Here is an 18,966-nt window from a genome sequence, read left to right on the forward strand (position 1 = left end):
CTTTATATGTGAACCTCTCTTTCCTTATTACTTCTTATTAATTGCAACAATGACTAATGTCTATGTTGATTTATTCTCAACAAGTTTCAATCATCATACGTGTCATAAGTGAAGTTATCACTTTCCATAAGATCGTCTCGTGATCTTTCATGCTATCGTTCTTTTCATACTTTTCTATCATGGCACAAAGCAAAGCCCTTGACTAAGACACTCTTTATTATATACCTCGTAAGCTCGAATACATCGGGGGAGAGACAAAAGCAAAAGAATCAAACTAAAAACTAAAGACTTATTCCTCTAAAAGAAGAAATAAAAACTGAAAAGGAAAGAACTAAAACAAAGGTAAAAGCAAAAGATATAAAGGTGATACGATACCAGGGCAACTCCCCCAAGCTTGGCAGAAGCCAAGGGGATTGCCCATACCAATGCTTAGTTGTCTTCCTTTGGTGGTGATGGTGGTGGTGTTGTCGCCTTTGATTCCAAGAGAGCTATCAATCTTTGATTTATACCTTTGAGATCTGTGACATGGTTTTCCATCAAAACAACTTCACGAGAAAGAGAAATATTGCGAGCACGAGTTGTTTCGCAAAACCTCAAGAGCACGTGGAGGAAGGGTTGGAGAAAATCTACTCCTTCAACGTCTTCAATGTTGAACATAGGTTGAACTTCCTCCCTAGCTTGGGTTTTCTCCTTAGCTTGGTCCCTGGCTTCCGTGACTTCTACTCTTTTCAGATCAGCATCTACTTCCTCATGAACTTGGTGAAGATCATTCTCCCCAACAGATTCCTGAGACATCTTTGCTCTAAATCTGCGGCAGACAACAAGCTCGAAACGAAAACAGAGGAAAACTGCGCGATACGGAGATCAAAACCTTCGGGCGACTATATATTGATTTTTTCTAGGCCAGAAGGAGTCCTCCGCAAGAAAACAGAGCCTGGGAGGCACACGAGGTGCCCACAAGCTTGCCCACCGCCACCAGGGGGTAGTGGCGGAGTGGGCCCTTGTGGCTGCCTCGTTCGCTCTCCGGACTGCTTTTTATTTTTCTAATTTTCCAAAAATTCCAAAACAGAAGAAATTTCCTATTGGAAAAGTATCGGAGTCCAATTTCTTGCCGAAACAGATACATCTTCGTTTTCAATGTCTGAAACAGGCTGATAAACATCCCTTATGTACTCCTCTGGAGTTATGACATTGATGATATTGGTCTCAACATTTATGGGAGTACCACAGATGTAATGCTTGATTCTTTGCCCATTTACCACTCTAGGAAAATTTCCTTCCGTGTTATTGATTTTGATGGCACCGGAACGATATACTTCCTCGACAACATAGGGACCTTCCCATTTAGAGAGAAGCTTGCCTGCAAAGAATCTCCAACGAGAATTGTATAGCAAGACATAATCACCTACATTGAACTCTCGTTTTTGTATTCGTTTGTCGTGCCATCTCTTAACCTTTTCCTTGAACAACCTGGCATTCTCATATGCCTCGGCTCTCCATTCATCTAACGAGTTGATATCAAACAACCGCTTCTCACCGGCAAGTTTGAAATCAAAGTTGAGCTCTTTGATTGCCCAATAAGCTTTGTGTTCCAGCTCAAGAGGTAAACGACAGGCCTTATCGTAAACCATTTTATACGGTGACATGCCCATGGGATTCTTATAAGCAGTCCTATAAGCCCATAGTGCATCGTCAAGTTTGCTAGACCAGTTCTTTCGAGATCTATTGATGGTATTTTGTAGGATCAACTTGATCTCCCTATTACTCAACTCCACTTGACCACTAGACTGAGGATGATAAGGAGATGCAACTCTATGGTTGACATCATACTTAGCTAGCATCTTACGGAAAACACCATGAATGAAGTGTGAACCGCCATCAGTCATCAAGTATCTAGGGACTCGGAATCTTGGGAATATGACTTCTTTAAGCATCTTAATAGAGGTGTGGTGATCAACATTTTTAGTGGGGATAGCTTCTACCCACTTAGTAACGTAATCCACAACAACTAAGATGAGAGTGTACCCATTGGAACTCGGGAAGGGTCCCATATAATCAAAGCCCGAGACATCAAATGGTTCAATGACGAGTGAATAGTTCATAGGCATCTCTTGACGCTTACTGATGTTCCCTATCCTTTGGCATTCGTCACAAGACAAGACAAACTTACGAGCATCCTTGAAGAGAGTGGGCCAATAGAAACCTGATTGCAATACCTTGTGGGCAGTTCTATCTCCAGCATGGTGTCCTCCGTAGGCTTCGGAATGACACTTCTGCAGGATTTGTCCCTGTTCATGTTCAGGCACACAACGTCTAATAACACCATCTACTCCTTCCTTATAAAGGTGAGGATCATCCCAAAAGTAGTGTCTCAAATCAAAGAAGAATTTCTTCTTTTGTTGATAGGTGAAACTGGGTGGTATGTATTTGGCTACGATATAGTTTGCATAATCGGCATACCACGGTGCACTATGTGAAGTGCGGATGACATTTAGTTGCTCATCAGGAAAGCTATCATCAATAGGTAGTGGGTCATCAAGGACATTCTCTAGCCTATACAAGTTATCTGCTACAGGGTTATCAGCACCCTTTCGGTCAACGACGTGCAAATCAAATTCCTGTAGCAGGAGAACCCATCTGATCAGCCTAGGCTTAGCATCCTTCTTCTCCATGAGGTACTTAATAGCAGCATGATCAGAGTGAATAGTGACTTTGGAGTCAACTATGTAAGATCTGAACTTTTCACATGCAAACACGACTGCTAAAAATTCCTTCTCCGTAGTTGCATAGTTTCTTTGGGCATTGTCTAGAGTTTTACTAGCGTAGTGAATAACATTCAACTTCTTGTCAACTCTTTGTCCTAGAACAGCACCAACAGCATAATCACTAGCGTCGCACATGATTTCAAAGGGCAAGTTCCAGTCAGGTGGTTGAACAATAGGTGCGGTTATCAAAGCCTTCTTAAGTATTTGAAAGGCTTCCTCACAATCCTCATCAAAAACAAAAGGAACATCCTTCTGCAAGAGGTTGGTAAGAGGCCTAGAAATCTTAGAGAAGTCTTTAATGAACCTTCTATAGAAACTAGCATGACCTAAGAAACTTTGTATACCTCTGATATCTGTGGGGCAAGGCATTTTCTCAATTGCATCAACCTTAGCCTTATCAACTTCAATGCCTCTTTCAGAGATTTTGTGTCCTAAGACGATACCTTCATTAACCATAAAGTGGCACTTCTCCCAATTCAAGACGAGGTTGGTTTCTTCGCATCTCTATAAGACTCGATCAAGGTTGTTGAGGCAATCATAAAAGGAAGACCCATAAACGGAGAAGTCATCCATGAAAACCTCGACAATCTTTTCACAAAAGTCAGAGAATATAGCCATCAAACATATTTGGAAGGTGGCAGGTGCATTGCATAAGCCAAAAGGCATACATCTATAGGCAAAGGTACCGAAAGGGCAGGTGAAAGTGGTTTTCTCTTGATCAGATTGTGCAACAGCTATCTGCGAGAAACCTGGATAACCGTCTAGAAAGCAGAAGTGAGTGTGCTTTGATAGCCTTTCTAGAATTTGGTTGATGAACGGCAAAGGATAATGATCTTTCCTGGTTGCCTTGTTCAGTTTCCGGAAGTCTATCACTATCTATAGCCGGTAATAATCCTTTGTGGGATTAGTCCATCCTTATCATTAGGAACGACGGTGATACCTCCCTTCTTAGGTACACAATGTACTGGACTTATCCAATCACTATGAGCAACAGGATAAATGATTCCTGCTTCCAGAAGCTTTAATATTTCTTTTCTAACGACCTCTTTCATCTTAGGATTTAATCTCCTTTGATGATCAGCAATTGGTTTAAAGTCAGGATCGGTTTTAATCTTGTGCTGACATAGAGTAGGACTAATACCCTTAAGATCATCAAGAGTATATCCAATAGCAGCGCGGTGCTTCCTCAGAGTTTTTAGTAACTTCTTCTCTTCGCGCTCTGAGAGGAGAGCACTAATAATGACAGGATATATCTCCTTCTCGTCAAGATAGGCATACTTAAGAGTATCAGGTAACTGTTTAAGATCGAACACAGGATCACCCTTGGGTGGGGAAGGATCCCCAAGCAGTTCAACAGGCAGATTATTCTTGAGAATAGGATATTGTTCTAAGACAATTTTATCTATCTCATATCTCTCCTCCATATGCATATCATTTTCATGCTCAAGCAGATATTGCTCTAAAGGATCCGTAGGAGGTACGGCAATAGAGGCAGGAGCAATGATTTCATCCCTACCAGACGACTCTCTTTCATGGGTTTGTCTTCCAAACTTGGAGAAGTTAAATTCATGAGACACACCCTCGAAACTAACTGTGACAGTCTCCTTAATGCAATCAATGTGAGCATTGACAGTGTTGAGAAAGGGTCTACCAAATATGATGGGACAAAAGCTATCTTGTGCAGTGCCAAGGACGAGCAAATCAGTAGGATACTTCGTCTTACCACACAGGACTTCTATGTCTCTCACAATTCCCAGAGGGCAGATAGTGTCTCTATTAGCTAGCGTAATAGTGACATCAATGGGTTCTAACTCAGCAGGTGCAATCTCATATTTGATTTCATCATATAGAGAACGGGGTATTGCACTCACACTAGCTCCCATATCACATAAACCATGGTAACAGTGATCTCCTATCTTAACAGAAACAACGGGCAGGCCAACTACAGGTCCGTGTTTGTCTTTCGCGTGAGGTTTAGCAATTCTAGCGGAGTCCTCACAGAATTTGATAACATGCCCATCTATGTCTTCGGCTAAGAGATCTTTGATAATAGCAACACTAGGTTCAACTCTAATCTCCTCAGGGGGTGCAAGTGGTCTAATGTAACCCCTACGTATCACAGTTGGAGCTTTAGAATAATCCTTTATCCTAGCAGGGTATGGTGGTTTCTGAGTGTAAGCACAAGGAACAACAGGATCACTAAAAGCAATGACTTTCTCCTCAACTAGATTGGTTTTGGCTATGCTGCTTTCTACAGGAGGATGATATTTAAACCACTTCTCTTTGGGAAGATCAACATGAGCAGCAAAAGATTCACATAGAGAAGCTACTATCTCAGAGTCAAGTCCATACTTAGCGCTAAAATCTCTAGAAGTGTTTGTCTCAACAAAAGATTTAACGCAATCAAACTGGAAAATCATACCTGACTCCTTACCTTCCTCCAGCTCCCAATCTTCAGAGTTGCATTTGATTCTCTCCAATAAATTCCACTTGTGATCAATATCCTTCTTCATAAAAGAACTGACACAAGAAGTGTCAAGCATGGTACGATCTTCATGAGAACGCCGAGCATAAAAGTTTTGAGTGATGATTTCTCTCGAGAGCTCATGATTGGGGCATGAATATAGCATTGATTTAAGCCTCCCCCAAGCTTGAGCTATGCTTTCCCTGTCACGAGGCCAAAAGTTATAAATAAAGTTCCGATCACGATGTACTAAATGCATAGGATAGAACTTTTGATGAAATTCCAATTTCAACCGATTGTAGCCCCATGATCTAGCATCATCACATAGCCTATACCATGTCAACACCTTATCCTTCAAAGATAAAGGAAAGACTTTCTTTTTTACCTCATCCTCGGGCAAACCTGCAAGCTTAAATAAACCACAAACTTCATCTACATAGATTAGATGCAAGTCTGGATGTGAAGATCCATCTCTTGTGAAAGGATTAGCCAGCAGTTTCTCAAGCATACCCAAAGGAATTTCATAAAAGATATTTTCAGTAGGTACCTCAGGTTGAGGAGCAACTCCTCGTGCTTCCGTTCGTGGTGAATATACCCCGAACAAACTCCTCAAAGGAAGAGTTTCCATAGTGACAAGTGACAATAAATTTCAGCACAATATATAAATGTTTCCTTACCAATTTCCACTTACCAAAGGCACTTCACTCCCCGGCAACGGCGCCAGAAAAGAGTCTTGATGACCCACAAGTATAGGGGATCAATCGTAGTCCTTTCGATAAGTAAGAGTGTCGAACCCAACGAGGAGCAGAAGGCTCTGATAAGCGGATTTCAGCAAGGTAATAACTGCAAGCACTGAAAGTAGCGGTAACAAGTGATTGTGTAGCGAGGTGAAACATAGCAAGCAAAGAGTAACAAGTAACAAGTAGTAGCAACGGTGCAGCAAGTGTCCCAATCCCTTTTTTAGCAAGGGACAAGCGTGAACAAAGTCTTATAGGAGGAAAAACGCTCCCGAGGACACACGGGAATTTCTGTCATGCTAGTTTCATCATGTTCATATGATTCGCGTTCGTTACTTTGATAGTTTGATATGTGGGTGGACCGGCGCTTGGGTACTGCCCTTACTTGAACAAGCATCCCACTTATTATTAACCTCTCTCGCAAGCATCTGCAACTACAAAAGAAGAATTAAGACAAAGTCCAACCATACCATTAAACTAGTGGATCAAAATCAGCCCCTCACGAAGCAACGCATAGACTGGGGTTTAAGCTTCTGTCACTCTAGCAACCCATCATCTACTTACTACTCCCCAATGCCTTCCTCTAGGCCCAAATATGTTGAAGTGTTATGTAGTCGACGTTCACATAACACCACTAGAGGAAAAACAACATACAACATATCAAAATACCGAACGAATATCAAATTCACATGACTATTATCAGCATGACTTATCCCATGTCCTAAGGAACAAAAGTAACTACTCACAAAACATAATCATAATCATGACCAGAGGTGTAATGAATAGCATCAAGGGTCCGAACATAAACTCTTCCACCAAGTAATCCAACTAGCATCAACTACAAAGAGTAATCAACACTACTAGCAACCTTACAAGTACCAATCGGAGTCGCGAGACGAAGATTGGTTACAAGAGATGAACTAGGGATTGGAGAGGAGATGGTGCTGATGAAGATGCCTCCCCTCCGACGAGAGGAGTGTTGGTGATGACGATGGCGACGATTTCCCCCTCCGAGAGGGAAGTTTCCCCGGCAGGATCGTCCTGCCGGAGCTCTAGATTGGATCTGCTCAAATTCCGCCTCGTGGCGGCGGAGAAACCACGAAAAAGCTCCCGATTGATTTTTTCCAAACCAGGATGCTTTATATAGCAAAAGAGGGGGGCTAGTGGGCCGTCAGGCAGCACACAAGCTTGCCCAACGCCACCAGGGGGTGGTGGCGGAGTGGGGTCTTGTGGAGCCCTGGTGGCCCCCCTCCGGTAGTTCTTTCGCCCAGTATTTTTAATATAATCCAGAAAAAATCCACGTAAATTTTCAGGGCATTTGTATATGTGCAGAATAGTGGACTAGGATTTGCCCCTTTTCTAGTCCAGAATTCCAGCTGCCTGAATTCTCCCTCTTCAAATAATCCTTGCAAAATAAGAGAGAAAAGGCATAAATATGGTACCACAAGTAATATAACAGTCCAAAAAGCAATAAATATCAACATGAAAGCATGATGCAAAATGGACGTATCACGCACCAGCCCTTAGTGGGCTGGTGGGACAGCCCAAGAGAGCCTTGGCGCCAAGGAAAGAAAACCAAAGAAAAAAAAGGGGAGGTGGGAAGGAAGGGAAGGACTCCACTTTCCAATCCTAATTAGGGTAGGATTGGAGTAGGACTCCTCCTCTCCCTTGGCCGGTGCACCCTTGAGGGCTTGGCCCTCAAGGCAAGCCTCCTCCCCCTCCCTCCTATATATAGTGGTGATTTAGGGCTGATTTGAGACTACTTTTGCCACGTGCAACTCAGATCTAGACACCGTAGTTTTACCTCTAGATCGTATTTCTGCGGAGCTCGGGTGGAGACCTGCAGGAGAAGATCCACACCACCACCAGAGCCCCGTCACGCTGCCGGAGAACTCATCTACTTCTCCGTCTTGCTTGCTGGATCAAAAAGGCCGAGATCATCGTCAAGTTGTACGTGTGTTGAACGCGGAGGTGCCGTCCGTTCAGCGCTAGATCGGATCGGATCGTGCGACGAATCGCGAGACGGTTCGTGGGGCGGATCGAGGGATGTGAGGACGTTCCACTATATTTCTAGGACGTAGATTTAGTAGTAATAGCATAAGTTCCACGACAACCCCGATGGCGACACGTTGATGGAGATCATGGTGTGGCGTCGGTGACAAGAAGATCGTGGCGGTGCTTTGGTGATGGAGATCAAGAAGCACATGATGATGGCCATATCATGTCACTTATGAATTGCATGTGATGTTAATCCTTTTATGCACCTTATTTTGCTTAGAACGACGGTAGCATTATGTGGTGATCTCTCACTAAAATTTCAAGACGAAATTGTGTTCTCCCCGAATGTGCACTGTTGCTACAGTTCGTCGTCTCAAGACACCACGTGATGATCGGGTGTGATAGACTCAACGTTCACATATAACGGGTGCAAAATAGTTGCACATGCGGAACACTCGGTTTAAGCTTGACGAGCCTAGCATGTGCAGACATGGCCTCGGAACACATGAGACCGAAAAGTCGAGCATGAATCGTATAGTTGATATGGTTAGCATAGAGATGCTTACCACCGAAACTGTTCTCAACTCACGTGATGATCGGACTTGAGTTAGTGAATTTTCATCATGTACCACTCAAATGACTAGAGAGATGTACTTTTTTAGTGGGAGTTTAGCAAGTAATTTGATTAAGTTAAACTCTAATTATCTTGAACATAGTCTAAGTCCACTTTGAAATATTTGCGTTGTAGATCAATGGCTCATGCGAGAGCCACCCTAAATTTTAATACGTTCCTAGAGAAAGCTAAGTTGAAAGATGATGGAAGCAACTTTGTAGACTGGGCTAGTAATCTTAAGTTGCTCCTGCAAGCTAGGAAGAAGGATTATGTCCTTCATGCTGCGCTAGGAGATGAACCACCCGCTACGGCTGGCCAAGATGTTAAGAACGCTTGGTTAACCCGTAAGGAGGACTACTCGGTAGTTCAATGTGCAGTCTTGTATGGCTTAGAGCCGGGACTTCAACGTCGCTTTGAGCATCATGGAGCATTTGAGATGTTCCAGGAGTTGAAGTTTATCTTGTAGAAGAACGTACGGATCAAGAGGTATGAGACCTCCGATAAATTCTATGCTTGCAAGATGGAGGAGAATTCGACTGTCAGTGAACATGTGCTCAAAATGTATGGGTACTCAAACCGTCTAGCTGAGCTGGGGATTGAACTCCCGTAAGAGGCTATCAATCCGATCCGACGAAGAAACCCAAAGCTGGACCTAAGCCTAAAACGAAGTGTTATTATTGCAAGGGTATGGGTCACTGGAAGCGCAACTGCCCCAAGTATCTGGCTGATAAGAAGGCGGCCAAGGAAAAATCAGGTATATTCGATATACATGTTATTGATGTGTACTTAACCAGCTCTCGTAGTAGTGCGTGGGTATTCGATACCAGTTCTGTTGCTCATATTTGCAACTCGAAACAGGAACTGCAGAATAAGCGAAGGCTGGCGAAGGATGAAGTGATGATGCGCGTGGGAAATGGTTCCAAGGTTGATGCAATCGCCGTCGGCACAGTTTTCACTTGAGTTACCATCAGGATTAGTTATGAACTTAAATAATTGTTATTTAGTGCCTGCGTTAAGCATGAACATTATATCTGGATCTTGTTTATTGCCAGACGGTTACTCGTTTAAGTCAGAGAATAATGGTTGTTCTATTTCTATGAGTAATAAGTCATGCACCCAATGTGAGAGGATTGTTCATATTGAATCTTGATAGCGATAATACACATATACATAACATTAAGACCAAAAGAGTTAGAGTTAACAATGATAGTGCCATGTTTTTATGGCACTGCCGCTTAGGTCATATTGGTGTAAAGCGCATGAAGAAACTCCATTCCGATGGACTTTTGGGGTCACTTGACTTTGATTCACTTGACACGTGCGAACCATGCCTCATGGGCAAGATGACTAAGACTCCGTTCTCCGGAACAATGCAGCGTGCAAGTGACTTGTTGGAAATCATACATACCGATGTATGCGGTCCGATGAGTCTGGAGGCGCGCGGCGGATATTGTTATTTTCTCACCTTCACTGACGATTTAAGTAGATATGGTTATGTCTACTTGATGAAGCACAAGTCTGAAACGTTTGAGAAGTTCAAGGAATTTCAGAGTGAATTTGAAAATCATCATAACAAGAAGATCAAGTTCCTACGGTCTGATCGTGGGGGTGAATATCTGAGTTTCGAGTTTGGTGCTCACTTAAGACAATGTGGAATTGTTTCACAGTTGACACCGCCTGGAACACCACAACGTAATGGTGTGTCCGAACATCGTAATCGTATTTTATTAGAGATGGTGCGATCTATGATGTCTCTTACCGATTTCCCGTTATCGTTTTGGGGTTATGCATTAGAGACAGATGCATTCACTTTAAATAGGGCACCATAAAAATCCGTTGAGACGACACCATACGAATTGTGGTATGGCAAAAAAAACAAAATTGTCATTTCTTAAAGTTTGGGGATGTGATGCTTATGTCAAAAAGCTTCAACCTGAAAAGCTGGAACCCAAAGCAGAAAAGTGCATCTTCATAGGTTACCCGAAAGAGACAGTTGGGTATACCTTCTATCTCAAATCCGAGGGCAAAGTGTTTTTTGCTAAAAACGGAGCTTTTCTTGAGAAGGAGTTTCTCTCGAAAGAATTGAGTGGGAGGAAGATAGAACTTGATGAGGTTGTCGAACCTCTAATCCCTTTAGATGGTGGCGTAGGGCAAGGGGAAACCCGTGTTCCTGCGGCGCCGGTTGAGGAGCAAGTTGATGATGATGATCATGAAACTTCGAATCAAGTTCCTATCGGACCTCGCAGGTCAACAAGATCACGTACTGCTCCTGAGTGGTACCGTAATCCTGTCTTATCAATTATGTTGTTGGACAACAATGAACCTGCAAATTATGAAGAAGCAATGGTGGGCCCGAATTCCAACAAATGGCTGGAGGCCATGAAGTCTCAGATAGGATCCATGTAGGAGAACAAAGTGTGGACTTTGTTAGTACTACCTGAAGGCCGCAAGGCTATTAAGAACAAATGGATATTTAAGAAGAAGACGGACGCACACGTTAATGTGACCGTTTATAAAGCTCGACTTGTGGCAAAGGGTTTTTCACAAGTTCAAGGAGTTGACTACGATGAGACTTTCTCACCGGTAGCGATGCTTAAATCCGTCCGTACCATGTTAGCAATAGCTGCCTTTTACGATTACGAAATCTGGCAGATGGATGTCAAAATGGCGTTCCTTAACGGTTTTCTTAAGGAAGAGTTATATATGATGCAACCCGAAGGTTTTGTCGATCCGAAGAATGCTAACAAAGTATGCAAGCTCCAACGATCCATTTATGGACTGGTGCAAGCATCTCGGAGTTGGAATAAGCAGTTTGATTAGGTGATCAAAACATTTGGGTTTATACAAGTGGTTGGAGAATCTTGTATTTACAAGAAAGTGAGTGGGAGCTCTGTGGCGTTTCTAATATTATATGTGGATGACATATTGTTGATTGGAAACAACGTAGAGCTTTTGGAGAGCATAAAGAATTACTTGAATAAAAGTTTCTCTATGAAGGACCTAGGAGAAGCTGCTTACATTCTAGGCATTAAGATCTATAGGGATAGATCGAAACGCCTGATAGGACTTTCCCAAAACACATACCTTGATAAAGTTTTGAAGAAGTTCAAAATGGATCAGTCCAAGAAAGGGTTCTTGCCAGTATTACAAGGTATAAAATTGAGTAAGACTCAGTGCCCAGCAACTTCGGAAGATAGAGAACAAATGAGTTCCGTCCCCTACGCTTCAGCCATAGGTTCTATCATGTATGCAATGCTGTGCACTAGACCAGACGTCAGCTTGGCCATAAGTATGGCAGGCAGGTTTCAGAGTAATCCAGGAGTGGATCACTGGACGGCGGTCAAGAATATTCTGAAGTACCTGAAAAGGACTAAGGAAATGTTTCTCGTTTATGGAGGTGACAAAGAGCTCGTCGTAAAGGGTTACGTCGACGCAAGTTTTGACACCGATCCGGATGACTCTAAGTCGCAAACCGGATACGTATTTATTCTTAATGGGGGTGCAGTAAGTTGGTGAAGTTCCAAGCAAAGCGTCGTAGCAGATTCTACATGTGAAGCGGAGTACATGGCTGCCTCGGAGGCAACAAAGGAGGGTGTCTGGATGAAGCAGTTCATGACAGATCCTGGAGTTGTGCCGAGCGCACTAGATCCATTAACTTTGTTATGTGACAACACTGGTGCCATTGCCTTAGCAAAGGAACCAAGGTTTCACAAGAAGACTAGACACATGAAACGATGCTACAACCTCATCTGCGATTACGTCGAAGGAGAGGACGTGAATATTTGCGAAGTGCACACGGATCTGAATGTAGCAGACCCGCTGACTAAACCTCTTCCACGGGCAAAACATGATCAACACCAGAACTGTATGGGTGTTCGATTTATTACAATGTAAATCGCATGGCGATGTGAGGACTAGATTACTGACTCTAGTGCAAGTGGGAGACTGTTGGAAATATGCCCTAGAGGCAATGATAAATAGTTATTATTATATTTCCTGTTTAAAGATAATCGTTTATTATCCATGCTATAATTGTATTGAATGAAAACATAGATGCATGTATGGACACATAGACAAAACAATGTCCCTAGCAATCCTCTAGTTGGCTAGCCAGTTGATCAATGATAGTCAAGGTTTCTTGACTATGTGCAAGTGTTGTCACTTGATAACTGGATCACATCATTAGGAGAATCATGTGTTGGACTAGACCCAAACTATGAGCGTAGCATATTGATCGTGTCGTTTTATTGCTATTGTTTTCTGCATGTCAAGTATTTGTTCCTATGACCATGAGATCATATAACTCACTGGCACCGGAGGAATACCTTGTGTGCATCAAACGTCACAACGTAACTGGGTGACTATAAAGGTGCTGTATAGGTATCTCCGAAGGTGTCCGTTGAGTTAGTATGGATCAAGACTGGGATTTGTCACTCCGTGTGACGGAGAGGTATCTCGAGGCCCACTCGGTAATACAACATCACACACAAGCCTTGCAAGCAATGTGACTAACTGTAAGTCACAGGATCTTGTATTACGAAACGATTAAAGAGACTTGCCGATAACGAGATTGAAATAGGTATGCGGATACCGACGATCAAACCTCGGGCAAGTAACATACCGAAGGACAAAGGGAATGACATACAGGATTATATGAATCCTTGACACTGAGGTTCAACCGATAAAATATTCGGAGAATATGTAGGATCCAATATGGGCATCCAGGTCCTGTTGTTGGATATTGACCGAGGAGTGCCTCGGGGCATGTCTACATAGTTCTCGATCCCGCAGGGTCTGCACACTTAAGGTTTGATGATGTTTTAGTATAGTTGAGTTATATGTGTGGTTACCGAATGTTGTTCGGAGTCCCGGATGAGATCACGGACATCACTAGGGTTTCCGGAATGGTCCAAAAACGAATATTGATATATAGGATGGCTTCATTTGGTTACCGGAAGGTTTTCGGGCATTACCGGGAATGTACCGGGAGTGACGAATGGGTTCTGGAAGTTCACCGGGAGGGGGGCAACCCACCAGGGGGAAGCCAAATGGCCCTAGGAGTGGTGCACCAGCCCTTAGTGGGCTGGTGGGACAACCCAAGAGGACCTTGGCTCCAAGGAAAGAAAACCAAAGAAAAAAAGGGGAGGTGGGAAGGAAGAGAAGGACTCCACTTTCCAATCCTAATTGGAGTAGGACTCCTCCTCTCCCTTGGCCGGCGCACCCTTGAGGGCTTGTCCCTCAAGGCAAGCCTCCTCCCCCTCTCTCCTATATATAGTGGTGATTTAGGGCTGATCTGAGACTACTTTTTCCACGTGCAACTCAGATCTAGACACCATAGTTTTACCTCTAGATCGTATTTCTGCGGAGCTCGGACGGAGCCCTGCAGGAGTAGATCCTCACCACCACCGGAGCGCCATCACACTGTCGAAGAACTCATCTACTTCTCCGTCTTGCTTGCTGGATCAAGAAGGCCGAGATCATCGTTGAGCTGTACGTGTGCTGAACGCGGAGGTGCCGTCCGTTCGACGCTAGATCGGATCGGGTCATGGGACGGATCGCGGGACGGTTCGTGGGACGGTTCGCGGGGCGTATCGAGGGATGTGAGGACGTTCCACTACATCAACCGCGTTTCTTAACGCTTCCTGCTGTGCGATCTACAAGGGTACGTAGATCTAAATCACCTCTCATAGATGGACATCACCATGATAGGTCTTCGTGTGCGTAGGAAATTTTTTGTTTCCCATGCAACATTCCCCAACAAATGGAAGTTCAACTTATTAGTCTCCATCAAGAACCAGTATATAAACAATGTTTTGGAACAAATGATGAGATGTGCCAATGAGACTTTGTGGGGGACAGTTGGATTTTGCTACTAGGCTTTTGGACCAAAGCCCAACTAAAATATAAAATCTCATGGCCCATGTGACTTGGTTGTGTGTGATGTGAGTGGGACTAAATTTTAGTTCCATACAACTAGTTGGGAGAGAGTTACGCCTCCTTATAAGGAGAGCTCTTCTAGCACTTGTAAGAGAGTGAGAAGAGAAGAGGCCCTCGCACACTCCTCCTCCTCGTTCGCCACGCCTCGGCTCGTCACGACGCGCCGCGGGTTGCGGGATTGAGCCGAGCCCAACTCATACCTACATGCTTATTTTTGCTGAATGGAAAGTCCGTAACAGTCATGCCATGATCTGAGACGTCGGATCGCGGGCTATAACCGACTCGGGTGTGGGTCCAATCCACGTCTCTCCACCATACTGCACATTTATATACACGAAGTCCCTACCAACCCTATCCGTCGTCACAGTATATGGTTTCACACCGTTTCAGATCATTGCGCTGCCATCCGAGTCTTCTCCATCTCTCCTTCCGGGTACACCACGAGAAGGTAAAACAGGTCTCCGGAACCCCGCCTCTCGTGATCCTATACGGGAAATGAGGATCAAGTTTTTTGGGGAGCGCACTCACGCGACTGTTGGCAGCGACAATTTCCTCAACGACGACTTCTTTCCCGATCTCGACAACCTCTTCCTCAACGACATGGGCGACCACATCAACAGCGGCGGTTCGACTCCTACTGCCCGTATGCAATCCCGTCCATCTACTTAAGATCGTTCTAGAATTCGTGTTTCTAGTCTCTGTCATAGACTTTATCCATTCGTCTACTATGCTAGTCTGCATGATTAATTTAATATTTGTATTTATCGTCATGATTTATTAACTTCTTGTTCAAATTAAATATCATACTAATTTCCTCATATATGCAATATTTATTCTGTTAGATAATTATACCTATCAAACCAACATTGAGCCGAGCGAATCGGTGGTATGACTGGTGGAAATCTCACCGATTTTTCAAACTATGGTTTTAGTAGCCAAACTATCAACCCCGATAAGCTAGCACACGCGTACACGTAAGATTTTGACAACGGTCGTGACACACGAGCAAGCAACAGGAGCATACCTTCAACGGCTTCTTCTTACCTTTTGCACCTCACGGCCGCGACGATTATGAGAGTTGGCTTTAGGCTGGTTGTAATATGATACTAGTGTATGATACTACATCCGTAATGCATAGTATCATGTGCTACTCCCTTCATCACAGTATATTGGACGTATCTCAAAAACGATAATTTTTCATAATTAAAATAAAATAAGTCACATGACATTAATTAGCCTATTAATTGGGGTGTTTTGGAAACCGTCTCCACCAATGCATGCGAGGAAGTCGCTCGTTTAGTGGAGGGAGGGTTACTAATGCGTCAGTTTTGCGATTAATTAGGCGCTTCTACAGCTCGTCGGCTCGGTTTTTCCTACCAATAGAAAAACATCTAGGTCCCAGAGCCCTGCGAGGTACGTCCAATATACTGTGATGGAGGGAGTAGTAACATATAACGGTTCATTTATTACTATGCATGACACATAGTAGCACAACATTTAATATGATACGCTATCATAATATGGTACTCAACCCTCTCTTTATTCATTTAATTTCATGTCACCTCATCAAATATGCCTAGTTGACATGCATGCTACTACTTAGGGCATCTCCAATGGTTGTATGATCATCATTGGTAAAATTGCCACATAGATGATTTTGATGACATGGCGCATAATAAAAGAAGAGAGAGAATGAAATCGTATGAACTTGAAGCAACGGTTCACGCACAAGCTCCGTGGCAAGCATGGTTATTTCTTCCATGTTTAGTGGACCCGCTTAGTTATTTTACATACGATTAACATACACTGCATTGAAGAGCTTGTATGATGTGATGTTGGTTGTTGATGTGGACATTTATACCAACGATTGAACATACAGACTGTTGAAGATGCTCTTATGATACTCCCATTACAACTAGCATAAGGTGACACAGACAGTGGCTAATTAAAACAGCTTATCATTAAATTCATACCAAATTTTTTTAGGGGAATTCATTGTGAACTTTCACGGTTAGGTAAAAGCCGGCTCTTATCAAAGACCCGCTCATGAGCTGAGCTGAGCCCGGGTCCTCCCCCGCTTCGCGCCGCTGGCCACCCCGGCCGCGGCGGCCACCACCTAGCAGCCTTCATGGCGAGCCGGCCACCAGCAAGATCCGCCGGATCCTCCCCTGCTCGGCGTGGAGATAGTCACTCCCTCGCGCCCGTCGGTCTGTCGGCCGCCCTTCTGGCGCACGGGCCGACGGCCGGCTCCTCCCGCATTGACGCCAGCCGCCCCCGCTCGCCCGGCGGTCCATCGACTGCCGCCCTGACGCGCGAGCCGACGACTGGTTCGATCCACGCCGACACCGACAGCTCTTGTTCGCCCGTCGGTCCGCTAGCTGCTCTGGCCCCGTCGCCACGCGAACATCCGCTGGATCCCTCCTCTTCGCCGTGGATCTGGCTTCGGGGGAGTGTTCCTGCGCTTGGACCGGGGAAGAATGGGACGCTGCCATTGATTGCCTAGTAGCGCCGCCTGCACCTGCGGAAAAGTCGCCCGCCCAACCTACTGGCACGTCGCCGTCAGTCAAATCTCCCGTTCTCCCGGAGCTCCCCATGCCGAGACCGCAAGCTAGGCTCAAATCAATCATAGTCGCATTAGATAGAGAGGACTCTGCCGAGGGGGGGCTGGAACGAGGTCTCCTACCAGAAACCGCGGCGCCGCGCGGACGGACCGGCGGGTCTTGGAGATTCCCCTACGATGCATTGCTCGGGCCGGCTAGCTGCTTCCAATTCAGAGCAAGCGCGCCTTGCCTTCTTAACCAAGTTCAGGGGACGCTGTTTTAGATGCCTCAGCTCTCGACACAAGGTAGCCGGCTGCAGAGAGCTTGTCCACTGCATCACCTGCAAGCGCGCAGGTCACATTAGCCGCCACTGCCCGAAACACCCCAAGTTCGCAGGTAGAGCCGAGTGTGTCAAGAGCAGGCTCGGCCCGGTGCCGCCATCACAACCGCTCTTTGCCAGGCTGTGTTTCCCTCTGCCGCAAGGAGCCATGTCGGCACCGGCTGCGTCGCTGCTGCGGCAGGCTGACCCTGCTCGACGCCCCCGGGACAGCCGTTCGGTGATTGTCCCGTCGCCGGCAATAGAGCAGGCTGCAGCTTTCCTCCGCTCGCACGCCGTGACGCTTCAGGCGGCTGACGGAGTGAACGCCACGTCCCCGATGGCGGTCGGACGGGCGCTCGAGGCACAACTCTCTGTCCTGGTGCATTCGCTGTGCGTCACCGCCCACCATCCGGAGCACTATTTCGTCGTCTTCACCCAACCTGCGCTCCAGGTGAACGCAGTGTGGCGTGGCTCCATCAAGGTGGACGGCGCCATCTTCATCGTCTCCACGTGGCATGAGCACGACCACGCCGTCTTCGACTCCCTCCTGATGCATGTGCGTGTCATCATCGAAGGAGTGCCCATGCACTACTGGTTGGTGGAAGGCGCTGAGGACATCCTCGGCAAGAAAGTGAGAGTTGATCGTCTCGACAGTAGAACTCTCGAGCGAGGCCATACCAAGACTTTCGCATGCTGGGTCTGGACCAGCGACGTCGCCAACATCCCCACCAAGCACACCTTGGCAGTGCTCCCGCGCGGAGCTGGCCGGGTCGAGGAGATGGAGGGCTTCTCTCCGCCCGACCAACACGTAGCTCCGCCACCGGCGACGGCCGACTACACCATGCTCGTCCATGTGGATCGGATCGAGGACTGGACCACTCCATCCCCGCGGTCCTCCCACTCTGGCCAGAGTGGCTTGCCATTGTCCGACTCCGACCACGATGACCGCCCGTTCCCGGCGGTGACGGCAGCCTCCTGGACCATGGGGGCCGAGGACGGCCAGCCGGGAGCTCGGGCGCAGCGCCGCGAACATGCCCCAGTAGCCAACACCGGCTGCAGCGGCATGCCACGTCGGGGACACGGTCGCGACAATGACGGTGACGGAGGCTCCAGGGGTGTGGGCCAGCGCTCCTGGAAAGATGTCCTGCTCCGGAGAAGCCGCACCCCGGCTAGGAAGACGCTGCCAGGAGCGGCACGCCAGCTGTAGTCGATCACCTCGTCGCCCAAAGTCCACCGCGCAGCGTTAGGGGGGAGGCAAGGTCGCCACAGCACCTCCCCCACCACGTCCGCTTCACCACAAACGAAGTCGTGGCCGCACCCCAGCGGCACCAGCTGCAGCGCCACTCCTAGTGGTGGCCGTCGAGGGAGGCCGAGAGCGCACTCCGGTCAGACGTCCAGAGGTGGCCGGCGGAGGGCGACGAGAGGGGGAAAGACCCTGTTGATGACTTCTTCAGGGAGGCAAGGAAGACCTTTGTCGCCTCTGTGCTAGCAGACCCCGTGGCGGCCGACGTACAGACTGCTGCAGAGGCTGCAGTCGCCGCACCGCTAGACTTCGGCGGCGACAGCTACTTCGACGAGGACGTGGACGAGGCC

This window comes from Hordeum vulgare, chromosome 3H (assembly GCF_904849725.1).
Source record: "Hordeum vulgare subsp. vulgare chromosome 3H, MorexV3_pseudomolecules_assembly, whole genome shotgun sequence".
In the NCBI taxonomy this organism is placed as follows: Eukaryota; Viridiplantae; Streptophyta; class Magnoliopsida; order Poales; family Poaceae; genus Hordeum; species Hordeum vulgare.